This window comes from Spinacia oleracea, chromosome 2 (genome assembly GCF_020520425.1).
Source record: "Spinacia oleracea cultivar Varoflay chromosome 2, BTI_SOV_V1, whole genome shotgun sequence".
NCBI lineage: Eukaryota > Viridiplantae > Streptophyta > Magnoliopsida > Caryophyllales > Amaranthaceae > Spinacia > Spinacia oleracea.
The window spans coordinates 89,807,500-89,827,178 of NC_079488.1; the positions used below are offsets into that span (position 1 = coordinate 89,807,500).

General features: G+C 38.3%; 1 long non-coding RNA gene across 1 annotated transcript; it reads right to left on the minus strand.

The window, feature by feature from the left end:
- Positions 1-9,450: 9,450 nt before the first annotated feature.
- LOC130467071 (uncharacterized) lies at positions 9,451-12,615 on the minus strand. Its single transcript, XR_008927236.1, has 3 exons — positions 12,178-12,615; positions 11,536-11,603; positions 9,451-10,588 (listed from the first exon to the last, which is right to left on the minus strand). It is a non-coding gene; the product is annotated as an uncharacterized lncRNA (long non-coding RNA).
- Between the last annotated feature and the right edge of the window lie 7,064 nt (positions 12,616-19,679).

The following is a 19,679-nucleotide window of genomic DNA, read 5'->3' on the forward strand; positions in this document are numbered from 1 at the left end:
TCCGTTATTGTCACAATACAGGGCTATTGGTCCTTTAATGGAGGGGACTACACCAAGTTCACCTATGAACTTCCTTAGCCATATAGCTTCCTTTGCTGCTTCATGTGCAGCAATGTACTCCGCTTCAGTTGTAGAATCCGCAATGGTGCTTTGCTTAGCACTTTTCCAGCTTACTGCTCCTCCGTTGAGGCAGAAGACAAACCCAGACTGTGATCTGAAATCATCTTTGTCGGTTTGGAAACTTGCGTCCGTATAGCCTTTAACAATTAATTCATCATCTCCACCATAGACCAGGAAGTCATCTTTGTGCCTTTTCAGGTACTTCAGAATATTCTTGGCAGCAGTCCAATGCGCCTCTCCTGGGTCTGACTGGTATATGCTCGTAGCAGTGAGTGCGTACGCAACATCCGGGCGTGTACATATCATAGCATACATTATTGAACCAATCAATGATGCATATGGAATCCCATTCATTCGTCTACGCTCATCAAGTGTTTTTGGGCACTGAGTCTTGCTTAGAGTCATTCCATGAGACATGGGTAGGTAGCCTCGCTTGGAGTCCGCCATCTTGAACCTATCAAGCACCTTATTGATATAAGTGCTTTGACTAAGTCCAATCATCCTTTTAGATCTATCTCTGTAAATCTTGATGCCCAATATGTACTGTGCTTCTCCTAGATCCTTCATCGAAAAACATTTCCCAAGCCAAATCTTGACAGAGTTCAACATAGGAATGTCATTTCCGATAAGTAATATGTCGTCGACATATAATACTAGGAAAGCAATTTTGCTCCCACTGACCTTCTTGTATACACAAGATTCGTCTGCGTTCTTGATGAAACCAAAGTCACTGACTGCTTCATCAAAACGTATATTCCAGCTCCTGGATGCCTGCTTCAATCCGTAGATTGATTTCTTTAGCTTGCATACCTTTTTAGCATTCTTTGGATCCTCAAAACCTTCAGGCTGTGTCATAAACACAGTTTCTGTTAAAACGCCGTTTAAGAAAGCAGTTTTGACATCCATCTGCCATATTTCGTAATCGTAATATGCAGCGATTGCTAACATTATCCGAATAGATTTTAGCATTGCAACTGGTGAAAAGGTTTCATCGTAATCCACACCGTGGACTTGCCTGTAACCTTTTGCAACCAATCTAGCTTTGAAAACTTCAAGTTTCCCATCCTTGTCCTTTTTCAGTTTGAAAACCCATTTGCTTCCAATGGCTTGGTAGCCATCTGGCAAATCGACCAAATCCCATACTTGGTTTTCAGACATGGAGTCTAATTCAGATTGCATGGCTTCTTGCCACTGCTTGGAGCTAGGGCTCGTCATAGCTTGTTTGTAAGTCGCAGGTTCATCACTTTCAAGTAATAGAACGTCATAGCTCTCGTTCGTCAACATTTCTAGATTGACCATGATTCTCACCAGATTCTTCTAAAGATCTCTGAGTTTCATCCTGAATGTCATCTTGAGCATTCTCTAGAGTTTGTTGTTCGACTCGAATTTCTTCGAGGTCTACTTTTCTCCCACTTGTCATTTTGGAAATGTGATCTTTCTCCAAAAAGACACCATCTCGAGCAACAAATACCTTGTTCTCAGATGTATTGTAGAAGTAATACCCCTTTGTTTCCTTTGGATAGCCCACAAGGATACATTTGTCAGATTTTGGATGAAGTTTGTAACACCCCCATAATCCTCCCTATTTAAAACACCTTATATTTGAGAGTAGAGAAACATTGGGGTGTTACTGCCACGATGGAACGTATAAGGCAGATGAAATAATTAAATAAAAAAAAAAAAAACAGTTTACCTTTTATAGTCTAACTTTGAAAATAAACAGCGGAAGTCTTAAAACGAATATTTCAAATACAATATGGAGACCTCAATAGGCCCCTTCTTAAATCCAAACTCCAACACAAGAAATAAGTTAAGTTAAGCAGTTGCAACAAATTAAAATCCAAAACTAATGTAATACTTAAAGGGAAAAGGTACTTCAAAAATCTATCCCCATGCATGCTTATTTGCAAACCTGTAGATTGCCTGCTCCCCATAATCCCAAGTGAAATTATGGTTCACCGCAGGGCCATCATATAAAGAGACATGGCCAACAACAACAAAGATCAAGTCAGCTAATGCTGAATACGCACTAAAGCAATAATCATTTAGTAATAAACACTCTAGACACTCAATACTATTAAATAATGCACCTCAGGACACGACACTAACTTACCGACTCAACCTTGATTTATGTGAATTAGAATTGGCATTGTAATATAAAAGATTGATCATAGGCCGTCCTTGACCGCACCTAACGATCCTATAAGAGTATCGAAGAGTCCTAGACGTGCCTTCGAATATGTAACTTTAAACTTACTAGAGCGTCCTCTAGTATAAACAACCCTTGAATCAGTATGCATACCCCCGAGAAGAGTCCTTGACGTACCTTCTCTAGGAAGTTTAACTACTTAGTTAACTCGATTTCTGTAGGTAAAAGCGCCCTAGCGCATAATAAAGAGTGCAGGATACTAATACAAAGATTGTCCCTTTACCCATACTACTACTCGAGAAATTATCTCTGAGAGCTTACAAGCCATTCCTTTCACTTTAAGTGCTTTAGTAATTTCCTTGTTATTCAATTTGTTTAGACCTTAAACAAAATATAAATACGCAACATAAGAAACACGACTTCTCTTTTAATTCCTTTAGGACGAGTGATCAAACAATTACGACACTCATTATTAGGCCATTAGTCCTTGGCTCAGAGGTTTTGAGAGACCTCCTAACATACTATGTCTAAACTTAGTCTAATTGACAATAGTAAAACTTGTAAAGACAATAATATGAAAGATCATGCTTGCTTCTTATAATAAACAAACAACGACATAATCCCAAGTGTACGCATCACCACACATTCATTGAAATATAAATAATCCTAAGGCCTACTCATGCCACTAATACTACAAGTACGTTCTAGGACTAGTACGTACCTTTTGAAGTACGAAAACAGATTAAGGGTAACGAGCTAGCTAGAATCTCCCTTCTACGAACTTGGTACCTAAAAATTGTATAATAATACAATTAGTTTCTGGATTACATAAATTAACATCTAAAGTACTAAAAATCAGATTTATATATCTACCTAACAATCTGATTTTTTTAGGCTCTTATAATCTGATAACAAAACTCACTTAAACGTAGTACTTTAAGAGGTTTTTAAAACGGTTTTAATAAATCAAATGTAAACTGATCCATGTACTTCTTTTCATAATGACTTAATTTTATACTTCATACTCCCATTCTGACACTAATTATAGTAGTTAGAATTGTCAAATGCTTAATAGAGTAATCAACCAAACACGTAGCAATAAGGCATCATTATAACCTTAACACACTTCAAAATATTCTACGTGGTATTTACTATTCCAAAAACAACCAAGACCTAGGTAGTTGAAAAAAAATCTGACTTTTGCCTTTGGTTTAAATATTAGTAATCATTAGCAATGATTAAACAACAACAACAATCTAAATATTAAGATGAAACACGACAAACAACAACAACAACACGCAGCAGCAACGCTGCTTCTTGCGGTTGATGTTGCTGCTGTTGTGATGGCTACACAAAGAAGTACCGATAGAAGGCGAGAAGGTGAGAGTACAGATTATTCGGCAGCAATGGTAGGTGTGGCGAGATCGCAGGAACAAGGTACGAGTAGAGAAGGAAAACGGCGACAGTAGAATAGGAAACAACACTACGCGAGAAGGGGATATAAATAAGGGTTTTGGGTTTTCTTTATAATAAAATTCAGATCTTCCCTTAATTTAAAATATTTGGAAATTATAATCTGAACTCCTTTTTAATCTAAACTCCTTTTCTAAATCGTAACCTTGTAAACTAATTGTTTCCTTATTTTTTTCTTGAAATAAAACGTTTTGTTTTTCTTTGAGGTTAAAATAACTTTTATAATATGTATACTCTTGTTTAAAATGTAACATTGCTCTGAATATTTAAAACGTAAAACTCCGTATATTTCCTTGAAATATAAAATAGGGCGACATAAAAATACGGAGTATCACAGGCTTTCCCCCTTAAAAGAAGTTTCGTCCTCGAAACTTGGGGTTTCTAGTTTTTGTGAAAACTTAGAGAAAACTTATAGGTTTCATTCTTGATATAAAATAATAGGTGGAAAGCATAGGCTGAACATATAAAGCACACAACTATCCTCAGAATTTACTAAAACTACATAAAAGATGGGCGACAATTCGGACGCCTTCTACCCCCCTTAAAAGGAGTGACGTCCCCGGAACTCATCGTACCTTGGCAAATAGGTCTGGGTATCTATTCCTCATGTCATCTTCGGCTTCCCAAGTGGCCTCTTCAGTTACCTGGTTCAACCATAGGACCTTGACGATACTAACATCCTTATTTCTTGTACTCCGAACCTTTCTGTCCAATATCTTGATTGGTTTTTCTTCATAGGACAGTGACTCATCTAGCTCGATTGACTCAGGTTGCAAAATGTGTGAAGCATCTGGGATGTATCTCTTAAGTTGTGACACATGGAAAACATTGTGCACGCGATCTAGCTCATTTGGCAGAGCTAGCTTATAGGCTACCTGGCCAACTTTCTTTAAAATCTGATATGGGCCTAGAAACTTTGGGCTCAACTTTCCCTTTTTACCGAACCTCATTACGCCTTTCATGGGTGAAACTCGTAAAAGAACTTTTTCACCAACTTTGTACTGTTCTTCCCTTCTTTTCAAGTCAGCATACGATTTCTGACGATCCTGGGCCGCACGAATCCTCTCTTGAATGATCTTGACTTGATTTATAGTTTCCTCGATTAACTCGGGCCCTAAGATAATCTTCTCGCTAATATCGCTCCAACAAACAGGACTTCGACACTTTCTTCCATAAAGTGCCTCGAATGGGGCCATTCCAATGCTTGCATGATGGCTGTTGTTGTACGAGAATTCTATGAGGTCAAGGTGGTCTTCCCACGATCCTTGAAAATCAAGTACACAGGCCCTGAGCATTGCCTCTAATGTTTGAATTGTCCTCTCGGTCTGACCATCGGTTGCAGGGTGAAAAGCTGTACTTTTCAGAAGTTTAGTACCATAAGCCTTTTGAAATGCTTCCCAAAAGTTAGACAAGAATCTTGAATCTCTGTCTGAAACTATGTCCGACGGAACACCATGGAGTCGCACCACATTCTTAATGTAGACCTTTGCTAACTTTTCAACTTTCCAGGTTTCCTTTATAGGAATGAACACCGCAGACTTAGTTAATCGGTCGATCACTACCCAAATTGTGTCTAAGCCTGTTCGGGTCTTGGGTAAGGCAGTAACGAAGTCCATTGCTATGGAATCCCACTTCCATACTGGGACATCTAAAGGTTGAATCTTTCCTTGGGGCCTTTTGTTCTCATGCTTCACCTTCTGGCATGTCAGGCAACGAGACACAAATTCTGCTACCTCCTTTTTCATTCCGGGCCACCAAAACATGTTCTTTAGATCCTTGTAAAGCTTATCTCCTCCAGGATGTACCGAGTACGGTGTACTATGTGCTTCGTCCATGATTTTCTTTTTGATCTCTTCACATTTCTGGGGTATACACCATCTACCCTTATATCGGACACTACCATCATCATGGATTACAAACCCCTCGGCCTTGCCTTCACTCAATTTCTTCTTCACTTTTTCTAACTCAGGATCCCCAGGTTGATTAACTAGAATTTCTTGAAAGAACGTAGGTTGGATTGTTAGAGCACATAATCTAGCTTCTAATCCCCCTGGACGAATAATTTCAATACTCAGCTTCTCGAACTCCTCACAAAGTGCATCAGGAACTACCAAGGCTTTCAAACTGTGATTTGTTTTTCTGCTAAGGGCGTCAGCTACTACATTGGCTTTTCCTTCATGGTATTGGATGTCTAAGTCGTAGTCTTTGATCAATTCTAACCACCTTCTTTGTCTCATGTTGAGGTCTTTTTGGGTGAAGATATATTTCAGGCTCTTGTGATCAGTGAAAATTTTGCAAGTTATTCCGTACAGGTAATGTCTCCATATCTTTAAAGCAAATACTATAGCAGCAAGTTCTAAGTCGTGAGTGGGATAGTTGGCTTCATATGGTTTTAGCTGTCTAGAGGCATAGGCTATCACTTTTCTGTTCTGCATTAGTACACAACCTAATCCATTCTTTGACGCATCGCTGTAAACCTCAAAGCCATCTGTACCATCAGGTAGAGTCAATACTGGTGCTGTAGTCAATCTCTCTTTCAATGTTTGGAAAGCATGCTCGCAGCCTTCGGTCCACTCAAACTTTGTCTCTTTTTTCATGAGATTGGTCATGGGTCTAGCTACTTTCGAAAAGTCCTTCACGAATCTTCTATAATACCCGGCTAAACCCAAGAAACTCCTTACTTCAGTGACATTCTTTGGAGCAACCCATTCACTCACAGCCTTTATCTTTGCAGGGTCTACAGACACTCCTTCCTTAGAAATAAAATGGCCTAAGAATGATACTTTTTCAAGCCAAAACTCACACTTGGAAAATTTTGCATACAGCTGGCTATCCCTAAGTGTTTGAAGGGTGGTTCTAAGGTGTCCCTCGTGCTCTTCACGATCTCTAGAATAAATGAGAATGTCATCAATGAACACTACCACGAACTTGTCTAAGTAAGGCCTGAAGATACGGTTCATTAGGTCCATAAACACGGCTGGGGCATTAGTCAATCCAAAAGGCATCACTGTAAACTCATAGTGGCCATAACGGGTCCTAAAGGCAGTTTTGGGTATGTCTTGATCAACTATTCTGACTTGGTGGTAACCCGAACGAAGGTCTATCTTGGAGAAAATTCCGGCTCCCTTGAGCTGATCGAACAAATCGTCAATCCTGGGCAAAGGGTACTTATTTTTCACGGTGACATTATTGAGTTCACGGTAATCAATGCATAGCCTAAGGGTTCCATCCTTCTTTTTCACAAACAATACGGGTGCACCCCATGGGGAGGTGCTAGGCCTAATATACCCCTTATCCAACAGCTCCTCTAGTTGACCTTTCAACTCATTCATCTCGGCAGGTGCCATCCTATAAGGTGCCTTAGAGATCGGTCCTGTGCCTGGAACTAGATCTATGGTAAACTCGACATCTCTCTTAGGTGGCATATCTGGAACTTCATCAGGGAAAACATCTTGGAACTCGTTCACTATTGGGATATCCTCTAGTAAGACTACTTCTTCCTCCATGCGTCTCACACAGCAAAAATATAGAGGAGAACCTTTCTGAACATACTTCTTTAGTCTCAAAGCACTAATGATTCTCACCCCTGGTTTATTCCCAATCTTCTGGTATGAAACATCATTTCCTAATGGGCTTTTTAGCTCAACTTTTTGCGCTTGGCAATCTATCCTTGCCTGATATTTCCCTAACCAATCCATTCCTAAAATAACATCTAGACCACCCAACTGAAATTCATAAAGGTTTGAAGGAAAAATAGCATCAGCAATACAAATTTCTACCCCATCGTAACACTTTTTACAATTTATTATTTCCCCAGAAGGAACAGCTATAGGAACAGACACAGATTTCGGATTATCTAAGTATAAGGTTTCTAAAATAGAACTGGAAATGAAAGAATATGAAGCTCCTGAATCAAATAAAACTCTAACAGGTGTTGAGTTAATAGAAAATGTACCCGTCACCACATCATGTGACGCTCCAGCCTCTTGGTTATTCATCACGTTGAGCTTTCCCGGTGTATTGCCATTTCTGTTTCCGTTACCATTAGGCTTGGCTCCATTTCCATTCTCGTTCGCCTTGAATCCTTGGCCTTGCTGAGAATTGTAACCTTTGTTCCCATTACCGTTCTTGTACTGCTGATTCCCGTTGCCATTCCTATACTGGTGATTACCATTTCCCCCATTGCCTGAACGAGTTTGGTTGCTCCCATTGCCATTAGTGTTCTTAACATTGGAATAACATTCATAGCGTCGGTGACCTTTCTTTCCACACTTGTTGCACTCCACTAATTCCCCATTACAGTCTTTTCCTGGGTGGTTGTTTGGGCAGTTTTTGCAGTAGTGGTACCGTTGGCCTTGACCACCATTCCCATTCCTTTTCCCTTCAAAGCGATTCCCATTCGGCTGCTTGCCATTGCTGTGTGAACTACCATTGAAATTATTCCCGAACTTGGGCTTCTTATCAAATCGCTGATGGTTTTGAACAGGGTTGTCTTTCCTCTTATCCCCAACAGAGCTTGCCTCTTTCCTTAGCTTTATACCCTCCAGATGGGCAGCTCTTCCATAGCAGACATCCATGCAAGTGAAGTTTTCTCCAGACAGTTTCTCTTGAAGTTCATAGGATAGCCCCAATTCAAACTTTTGGGCCTTGATTTCTTCAGTTGGGACAGTTTCAGGTGCGAACCTCATAAGATCAATAAACTTTTGGTGGTACTCATGAACTGTCATGTTTGTCCCTTCCATCTTCAGAGATATGAACTCCAGGTTTTTCTGCTTCTTGACATGGGGAGGTAGAAACTTTGCACGAATAGCGATCTTGAATTGTTCCCAGCCAAAGTTTGTCTGTTGCTGCAGGGTCGCTTTAGCACGATTCCACCACATGTCAGCTTCTTCGCGGATGTAGAACACCGCACTAGGTACTTTCAAATTTTCCGGACAGTTGAGGGTCTCAAACAATCGCTCGAATTCGCGAAACCAATCTTCCAGGGCGGCTGGATCCCCCTTTCCGGTGAAGTATGTAGGTTTATTCATGCTTATCTTCTTATATAGTTCACCAGCTACATCTTGGTGAGGTTGGTGTAAATGCCCAAGATTATTCTGAGCCAGGTTCTGCGTAACCTGAATCAGTTGCCTTAACGTATCCCTCATAGCTTGGATTTCGGTATCAACCCGTCTACCACGGCCAGCCATTAGTTCCTGCATCGGTAGGCGGAACGCTTATTTATAGATTTAAATTAAGTTTCACTATGCAATCATACCAGACTACACGTGCCATTTTCCCTTCTCTCAAGTAGATTTTTTTTTTTTTTTTTTTTTTTAATCCATAAGTAACCAAAAAATTATATAAATATATATATAGTACTACTCCTAACTTGTCAAAGTTAAGACTAACTTCACACATAGATTAGTCGTAAGAACAAAATACTATTTCTAATGATATAAGTCCCATTTGTACGAACATATATTTTAAAAGGATCCAAAACTAGCCTTACACTTTCTAATAACATATACTAGGTTAACCGCGTGTACGATAGTAAAATGGGAGTAGCCCATTGAATAATGGAGGGCTGATACAGACATACAGTCGTGTGCCTTTATTTTACTTCAGCAACTACTACAGGGATACTTATTATATTTCATCTATTAACTCCATCATTTTTCGACTCCATCATTATTCTTTGTTACTACATACAGTAACAACCACATGTATGACATCACAAATAAAGTCAAAGCTTTGTGTAGCTTATACACACATCAAGTAGACAATTATACCCGTATAAGAAAGCCATTTTAATTAATACCTTGCATTATCAAACAACCTAATGAAATAACACACTTGATCATACGGTACTTTTAAACTGCCTAACTAATTAATAAACACATCCCTATAGATCATACAATGATCCCATACTGTCTAAATACTAGAATATGGCTTTATAGCTCACATATCATGGCTAATCTCACTATATTGAGATAATTCTTTCTCGTTCCACACTAATACGATTAATACTAGTGCTCAACTTACTACTCAAATAGTCCTAATTAAAAGGATAAAAGGACTAATAGTGTATTGCGGATCAAAGCATAGACAACTAGTCTAAGGAAGTGTATAAACACCACTTTATAATGAAACAACACTAGCAGTTAAACTAACCATCAAATCGTTCATGTAATACCCACACTTAAGATTCCAATATAATTACTAACTTCAATTGTACGAAATACATGTACAGTTAACAGGCTACAAAAAAACTCGAACAAATTGAGTGTGCGTGATAATGTCAAATATGCCGATCACTTAGACATCTTAATCACTTATTTAATGCACTTTAACAGATCAGTCTATATGCAATACTCCCTTTTTCCACCCTTAGTAAAGGAACATTTTATTTCGTAAACTTTGAAAACAAAATTAAATAATTTTTTTTTTTTTTTTCAAGAATGACATTAGTAAGACTGAAACCAATAGCTCTGGCTACCATTTTGTAACACCCCCATAATCCTCCCTATTTAAAACACCTTATATTTGAGAGTAGAGAAACATTGGGGTGTTACTGCCACGATGGAACGTATAAGGCAGATGAAATAATTAAATAAAAAAAAAAAAAACAGTTTACCTTTTATAGTCTAACTTTGAAAATAAACAGCGGAAGTCTTAAAACGAATATTTCAAATACAATATGGAGACCTCAATAGGCCCCTTCTTAAATCCAAACTCCAACACAAGAAATAAGTTAAGTTAAGCAGTTGCAACAAATTAAAATCCAAAACTAATGTAATACTTAAAGGGAAAAGGTACTTCAAAAATCTATCCCCATGCATGCTTATTTGCAAACCTGTAGATTGCCTGCTCCCCATAATCCCAAGTGAAATTATGGTTCACCGCAGGGCCATCATATAAAGAGACATGGCCAACAACAACAAAGATCAAGTCAGCTAATGCTGAATACGCACTAAAGCAATAATCATTTAGTAATAAACACTCTAGACACTCAATACTATTAAATAATGCACCTCAGGACACGACACTAACTTACCGACTCAACCTTGATTTATGTGAATTAGAATTGGCATTGTAATATAAAAGATTGATCATAGGCCGTCCTTGACCGCACCTAACGATCCTATAAGAGTATCGAAGAGTCCTAGACGTGCCTTCGAATATGTAACTTTAAACTTACTAGAGCGTCCTCTAGTATAAACAACCCTTGAATCAGTATGCATACCCCCGAGAAGAGTCCTTGACGTACCTTCTCTAGGAAGTTTAACTACTTAGTTAACTCGATTTCTGTAGGTAAAAGCGCCCTAGCGCATAATAAAGAGTGCAGGATACTAATACAAAGATTGTCCCTTTACCCATACTACTACTCGAGAAATTATCTCTGAGAGCTTACAAGCCATTCCTTTCACTTTAAGTGCTTTAGTAATTTCCTTGTTATTCAATTTGTTTAGACCTTAAACAAAATATAAATACGCAACATAAGAAACACGACTTCTCTTTTAATTCCTTTAGGACGAGTGATCAAACAATTACGACACTCATTATTAGGCCATTAGTCCTTGGCTCAGAGGTTTTGAGAGACCTCCTAACATACTATGTCTAAACTTAGTCTAATTGACAATAGTAAAACTTGTAAAGACAATAATATGAAAGATCATGCTTGCTTCTTATAATAAACAAACAACGACATAATCCCAAGTGTACGCATCACCACACATTCATTGAAATATAAATAATCCTAAGGCCTACTCATGCCACTAATACTACAAGTACGTTCTAGGACTAGTACGTACCTTTTGAAGTACGAAAACAGATTAAGGGTAACGAGCTAGCTAGAATCTCCCTTCTACGAACTTGGTACCTAAAAATTGTATAATAATACAATTAGTTTCTGGATTACATAAATTAACATCTAAAGTACTAAAAATCAGATTTATATATCTACCTAACAATCTGATTTTTTTAGGCTCTTATAATCTGATAACAAAACTCACTTAAACGTAGTACTTTAAGAGGTTTTTAAAACGGTTTTAATAAATCAAATGTAAACTGATCCATGTACTTCTTTTCATAATGACTTAATTTTATACTTCATACTCCCATTCTGACACTAATTATAGTAGTTAGAATTGTCAAATGCTTAATAGAGTAATCAACCAAACACGTAGCAATAAGGCATCATTATAACCTTAACACACTTCAAAATATTCTACGTGGTATTTACTATTCCAAAAACAACCAAGACCTAGGTAGTTGAAAAAAAATCTGACTTTTGCCTTTGGTTTAAATATTAGTAATCATTAGCAATGATTAAACAACAACAACAATCTAAATATTAAGATGAAACACGACAAACAACAACAACAACACGCAGCAGCAACGCTGCTTCTTGCGGTTGATGTTGCTGCTGTTGTGATGGCTACACAAAGAAGTACCGATAGAAGGCGAGAAGGTGAGAGTACAGATTATTCGGCAGCAATGGTAGGTGTGGCGAGATCGCAGGAACAAGGTACGAGTAGAGAAGGAAAACGGCGACAGTAGAATAGGAAACAACACTACGCGAGAAGGGGATATAAATAAGGGTTTTGGGTTTTCTTTATAATAAAATTCAGATCTTCCCTTAATTTAAAATATTTGGAAATTATAATCTGAACTCCTTTTTAATCTAAACTCCTTTTCTAAATCGTAACCTTGTAAACTAATTGTTTCCTTATTTTTTTCTTGAAATAAAACGTTTTGTTTTTCTTTGAGGTTAAAATAACTTTTATAATATGTATACTCTTGTTTAAAATGTAACATTGCTCTGAATATTTAAAACGTAAAACTCCGTATATTTCCTTGAAATATAAAATAGGGCGACATAAAAATACGGAGTATCACAAAGTTTGTCTGAAATTAATCGTTTGACGTATACTTCACATCCCCAAATCTTAAGAAAAGACACATTTGGAGGCTTTCCAAACCATAATTCGTATGGCGTCTTTTCGACAGCTTTAGACGGAGCTCTATTTATAGTGAGTGCAGCTGTATTTAGTGCATGTCCCCAAAATTCTAATGGAAGTTCGGCCTGACCCATCATTGACCTGACCATGTCTAGCAAGGTTCTGTTCCTCCGTTCTGACACACCGTTCCATTGTGGTGTTCCCGGAGGAGTCAATTCTGATAGAATTCCACATTCTTTCAGATGGTCATCAAATTCATAGCTCAGATATTCACCGCCTCTATCAGACCGCAGTGCCTTAATCTTCTTGCCTAATTGATTCTCTACTTCACTCTGAAATTCCTTGAATTTGTCAAAGGATTCAGACTTATGCTTCATTAGGTAGACATAACCATACCTACTGAAGTCATCAGTGAAAGTGATAAAGTAGCTGAAACCACCTCTAGCATTTGTACTCATTGGTCCACATACATCTGTATGGATTAAACCCAATAGTTCATTTGCTCTTTCTCCAACTTTAGAGAAAGGTTGCTTTGTCATTTTGCCAAGTAAACATGATTCGCATTTACCATAATCCTCTAAGTCAAATGGTTCTAGAATTCCTTCCTTTTGAAGTCTTTCTAAGCGTTTCAAGTTTATATGGCCTAATCGACAATGCCACAGATAGGTGAGATCTGAATCATCCTTTTTGGCCTTTTTGGTATTTATGTTATATACTTGTTTGTCGTGATCTAATAAATAAAGTCCATTGACTAATCTAGCAGATCCATAAAACATCTCTTTAAAATAAAACGAACAACTATTGTCTTTTATTAAAAAGGAAAATCCCTTAGCATCTAAGCAAGAAACTGAAATGATGTTTTTAGTAAGACTTGGAACATGGAAACATTCTTCCAGTTCCAAAACTAGCCCGGAGGGCAACGACAAATAGTAAGTTCCTACAGCTAATGCAGCAATCCGTGCTCCATTTCCCACTCGTAGGTCGACTTCACCCTTGCTTAACTTTCTACTTCTTCTTAGTCCCTGTGGATTGGAACATAAGTGTGAGCCACAACCTGTATCTAATACCCGAGAAGTTGAATTAGCAAGTATACAGTCTATAACGAAAATACCTGAAGATGGAACGACTGTTCCGTTCTTCTGATCTTCCTTTAGCTTCAAGCAATCTCTCTTCCAATGCCCCTTCTTCTTGCAGTAGAAGCATTCGGATTCAGAAGTGGGTTGACTGACCTTCCTCTTTACAGATTTGGCGCCAGTTTGCTTAGTTGGGCTGGCCTTGTTGCCACCTTTCTTAGCATTCCTCTTCTTTCCAGATTTCTTGAACTTGCCCCCACGCACCATAAGCACATCCTGCTTATCACTTTTGAGCGTCTTTTCAGCGGTCTTCAGCATACCGTGAAGCTCAGTGAGCGTTTTGTCCAGACTATTCATACTGTAGTTCAGTTTGAACTGATCATACCCGCTATGAAGAGAATGGAGGATGGTGTCTATAGCCATTTCCTGAGAAAATTGCTGATCCAGCCGACTCATATTCTCAATGAGTCCAATCATTTTGAGAACATGTGGACTTACGGGCTCGCCTTTCTTAAGCTTGGTCTCAAGAATTTGCCTATGAGTCTCGAATCTTTCGACTCGAGCCAGATCTTGGAACATGTTCTTCAACTCACTGATGATTGTGAAAGCATCTGAGTTGATGAACGTTTTCTGTAGATCCGCACTCATGGTGGCGAGCATTAGACATTTCACATCCTTGTTGGCATCAATCCAACGATTGAGGGCTGCCTGAGTGACCCCGTCGCCTGCGGCTTCGGGCATCGCCTCATCTAGGACATACTCCTTTTCTTCCTGCATAAGAACTATTTGCAAGTTCCTTTGCCAGTCAAGGAAGTTTTTCCCGTTCAACTTCTCCTTTTCGAGAATTGATCGAATGTTGAATGAATTGTTGTTTGCCATATTAAAACTACAATTGAAAAGAATAAACAAATAAATAACCATTCACAGTTTCTCTTAATAAACTTAAATTCTAGCATACATGCATAATTAAATGTTTATTAAGCATTTTATTCAAGTTATGTGTTCCGGCAGGTGTGAATAAAATGATTCCAAGATCCTAAAATCATTGAAGAACTAAGCACAGTTTGTCGACTTAATCCTAGAACATCTTAGGTAAGCAAAAGCCTTTTGCTAATAGTCTAGAAACTATTCTTGGTTGATAGGTACGTCTAAGAACTTATTAGGTAAACCTATCGATTTTGCCACGACATAAAAGGACTCCTTACTTATATCATTGAGTTTCACCAAAACTAACATGTACTCACAATTATTTGTGTACCTTGCCCCTTTAGGACCAATAAGTAACACCTCGCTGAGCGAAAACTATTACTAGATTGATGTAAAGGATATCCAAGCAAGTGTATATTTTGGCATGGCACCTTATAACTCAATTTTTAAGTTTGGAACTTAAGGCTCTTACTATGTTGGTTAGATTTTAAGTGAACTAAAATCCTTAATCATGCAACATAATCAAGCTTTTGATCTCATGCATTTTAAGACATATTTAAAAGCAATAAATAACTTAAAACATGCATAAGATTAAATGTGATCTAGTATGGCCCGACTTCATCTTGAAGCTTTGACTTCAAAGTCCGTCTTGAAAATCTCCGTGGGAGGCACCATTTTCTTCAAATAGGATAAGCTATAACTAATTACAACTATTTGATGGTTCGCAGACCATATTTGAATTGAAAAATAACTTTGGTACTTTAGACCAATTACATTCAAATTAATGGTACGCATACCATATTTTCTATCCTATTTGGGCCATACTAGTCACTTCATAACCTGCAAAACAGTGCATATACAATATATACCATTCACCCATTCATTATCATGAATGGCCCACATAGCTGGTTAGTAAAACACATTATGCATCACGTAAACATTTGCAGCAATTAATCAAGGGCACCAATAATCTATCAATTATTCAGTCCTTATTAATTCTAATCAAGTTGTTTTAACCTTAAGGATTTGTAGACCTAATCAAGAGTTTATGACTAAAAAGCGCTCCCACTTAAACCAATAAATTCATATGCTTTACTAATTTTAAACATAAAAATGTATTTCTAGTCTAACCGGAAACATACAAATTTAATTAAAATTTAAAGCTCATATAAATTTATGATTGAATCCAAAAAGTTTAATTTAATTTCAGTTGATATTTAAATTAATTCATGATTTTAATTTTAGTAAAATAATTAGAATAAATAATATTTATTATAATTAAAATATTCAAAATTAAAATCCAAGAAAATAACTTAAATTATTAATTTTAAAATTAATTAAAATTACGTGAACTGAAATTTTCAAATTAAACATTCAAAACGATCTAATCGTAACGCAAACACCCTACGCATTGCACGCCCATGGGCCGCACGCATACAGCCATTGCTGGCCATATGCGCGCAGCCCATGCGATCGCCGCATAGCTGCTGCTCTACCAATCGCAAGCCATCGCACGCTGTGGTGCTGCGCGCGCGCGCCAGCGCTCGTCGCACGCGAGCCATCGCTCGCAGTGCGCGCTCGCCAGCTCTCGCTGCGCGCGCTCCATAGCTCGCTGTGCGCGCGAGCCATTGCTCGTTGTGCGCGCGAGCCATCGCTCGCTGGGCGCGCGACATCGCTCGCTGGGCGCGCGACATCGCTCGCTGGGCGCGCGACATCGCTCGCTGGGCGCGACATCGCTCGCTGTGCGCGCGAGCAACGCTGGGCGCAGCGCTCGTGGCACGCGAGCTTGCGCTCGCTGCGCGCGAGGCTGCGCGCTCTTGCGCGAGGCAGTGCGCGTTGTGGCGCAGCTCGCTTGCTGCCCACACGCGACTGCCTTGGCTTGCCTTTCGCCCATGCCCATTTGTTCATAGCTCGTGGCCCACGACACAAGGCAGGGTTGCTGCCTTGTGCTCGTGCACTACGCCCTTGCTCATTGCATTCGTGCCGCACGGGCGACGAGCTCCCTTGCTCGTCGTCGCATGCCCACACTATACAACACCCCTTAAGGGTAACACGAAGCGTCCATTGCTTTGTGCGTGCAAGTTTTATAAACGAATCGCATAAAAAATTTAAAATTTATATTTTAAAATTAATGACAAATTAATAAATAATATTAATTTCATAATTTTAGGGCGAAAAATCGAAAATTTATTATTCAATTGATTTCCGATTTACATGGATTCAAGTCTAGGTCATAAAAATTTAAAATTTATCATAAATTTACAATTTTTATGGTGGTTTTTAATCATAGGTTTCTAATTAAATTATAATTAATTATGAAAATCAAATTAATTCTAAATTATTCTAATTTTCAACAAATTAATCATAATTACAAATTAGATTGCATAATTAACAAGGCTAGGCATTCAAACTTGTTAAACATATACTGTAGGTCAATCAAAAATTCAAGATTTATCAACAAGAATCGCAAATATTTAATTTAACATCTTAAATTTACGAAATTTTGCATTCGAAAAACTAAAACCTTCGAAAAGTCAAAATTTTAGAATGCCTTTTACATGCGGAATTGACACAAAAATCACTCGATTTGGATGAGTAACGAAGAAACTGCCGAAAAACTGCGTACGTATAATTAAATAAACGCAATTTGCAATTAATTAACAATTACGAAAATTAATCACCCCTTTTAATTCTTGCAAATTTGTAATATTTAACCATGTTCATGCAATTTAGATTATGAAAATAATAAGGGGCTCTAATACCACTGTTAGGTTATGATACATATGATATTACATAAATCATGCGGAAACAACCATTAACCCAGGAATACATATTATTTACACATAATCATATAGCATAATTTAGATGCATACTCTTTGTTGCGTGCCTTCCCTAGCTGCGCCCGAACCGAACAAGAACAAGTCTTTAGGACTCCAAGTGTCGTCCCTCCGTAGATAGTCCACAGCACGTCCGGATCCGCCTTAAGATTGACCAACTAGAATCGCCCTCAAGGTACTAGAAATTTCGGCACTTTTGAGCAAGATGTGTGATTGAATTTTTCTCTCAAAAACTCACTTTGAATACTTTTTAAACTCGTTATAAATTGTGAACCCAGGCCACATATTTATAGGGGTATGGAAAGGGAATTGGAATCCTATTCAGATACAAATTAATTAAACCTAGAATCCTACAAGAACTCTAATTAATTAATTTATCAAATAGAATTAGGAATTTAATCATTAACCGAACTCTGCATGTTTTAGGAATCGTGCATGAACACAAACACTTACGCACACACACACGGAAGCCACGATGGGCCGCCCATGCGCGTGCGTGCGAGCAGCAGCCCACGCAGCGAGGCCTACGCGAGCTACAAGCCCACGTAGCTCCTGCGCGCGCTGCGCGCGCTGTGCGCGCTGCCACGGCCTGCTGGGCCTGGCCTTGCGCTGGGCCTGGCGTGGCCTTGGCTGTTCGTGTGGCGCGCTTGGCTTGCTGGGCGATGGCCTGGCTTCGTGCTGGGCCCTCGTCCGGCAGGCCTCGTCCGATGCTTATTCGTATGATACGCTTCCGATTAAATTTCCGATTCCGGAATTCATTTCCGATACGAACAATATTTAATATTTCCGATTCCGGAATTAATTTCCGTTTCGAACAAATATTTAATATTTCCGTTTCCGGAATTATTTTCCGATTCCGATAATATTTCCGATTCTGACAATATTTCCGTTTCCGGCAATATTTCCGATTCTGGCAATATTTCCATTTCCGATAATATTTTCCGATACGTACCATGTTTCCGTTTCCGGCAACATCTACGACTTGGATAATATTTATATTTCCGATACGATCCATATTTCCGTTTCCGGCAATATCATCGTTTCCGGAGTATTCATTTCTTGCCTGTGACGATCTCAGCTCCCACTGAAACCAAGATCCGTCGATTCCGAATATTCATAGATGGAGTATTTAATGCCATTAAATACTTGATCCGTTTACGTACTATTTGTGTGACCCTACGGGTTCAGTCAAGAGTAAGCTGTGGATTAATATCATTAATTCCACTTGAACTGAAGCGGCCTCTAGTTAGGCATTCAGCTCACTTGATCTCACTGAATTATTAACTTGTTAATTAATACTGAACCGCATTTATTAGACTTATCATAGAATGCATACTTGGACCAAGGGCATTATTTCCTTCAGTTTTAGGCGGAGAATTCTCTTTAGGCGACTTTTGAAAGTGTTAAAGTGGCCTATCAGTTTGTTTACACAAGGTACGTACATACCTGTGTGCTTGGAATGTGTGCTAATTGTTGAAACCATGTTGAATTTGTTGGTGAACTTGGTTGTGTTGAGATTGTTGTTGAACTTGGTTATGTTGATATTATTGACGAACTTGGTTATGTTGAAATTGCATGTTTAATACTATTGGACGGACATATTGAACCTAGATTGCATTATGAGAATTATAACATTTTAGTATGGATGATTGATGCAAACATGTTTGATTGGGAACACTAGATTACTTTGTATATATTGATTCAGATCGGTTGATTGTTGTTCCCTTTAGCTTTTCACTACTTTATGAGGGCCGAGGACCTTGTTCAGTAAGTTGAAACCTTTTACCCATATAGAGGGGTTGATCCATATTAAAGGAAATGTTGGAGTTAATTGGAATGAGTCTTGTTTGATACCTTTGTGATCACTTACTTAATTCCAAGATAAAAACAGTTGTGATCGAATAAATGTGGATTGTATGCCTTATGTGATTGTTGAGTCATAACAGGGTTTCAATTTGTAAATCATGTAAAGTGAAACTGAGATCTTGTAGGAGCTTATAAATAACAGAGATGACTTCAGAAACAAGTGAAGAAACGTTAAGACTTTTAAATCTTGTAAGAGTTTATAGATAACAGAGATGACTTTAGAAAAAGTAAAGAAAGCTTTTTCAAATCTTTAAATTGTGTAACAGTTAGCAAAAATGTTATAAAACAACTT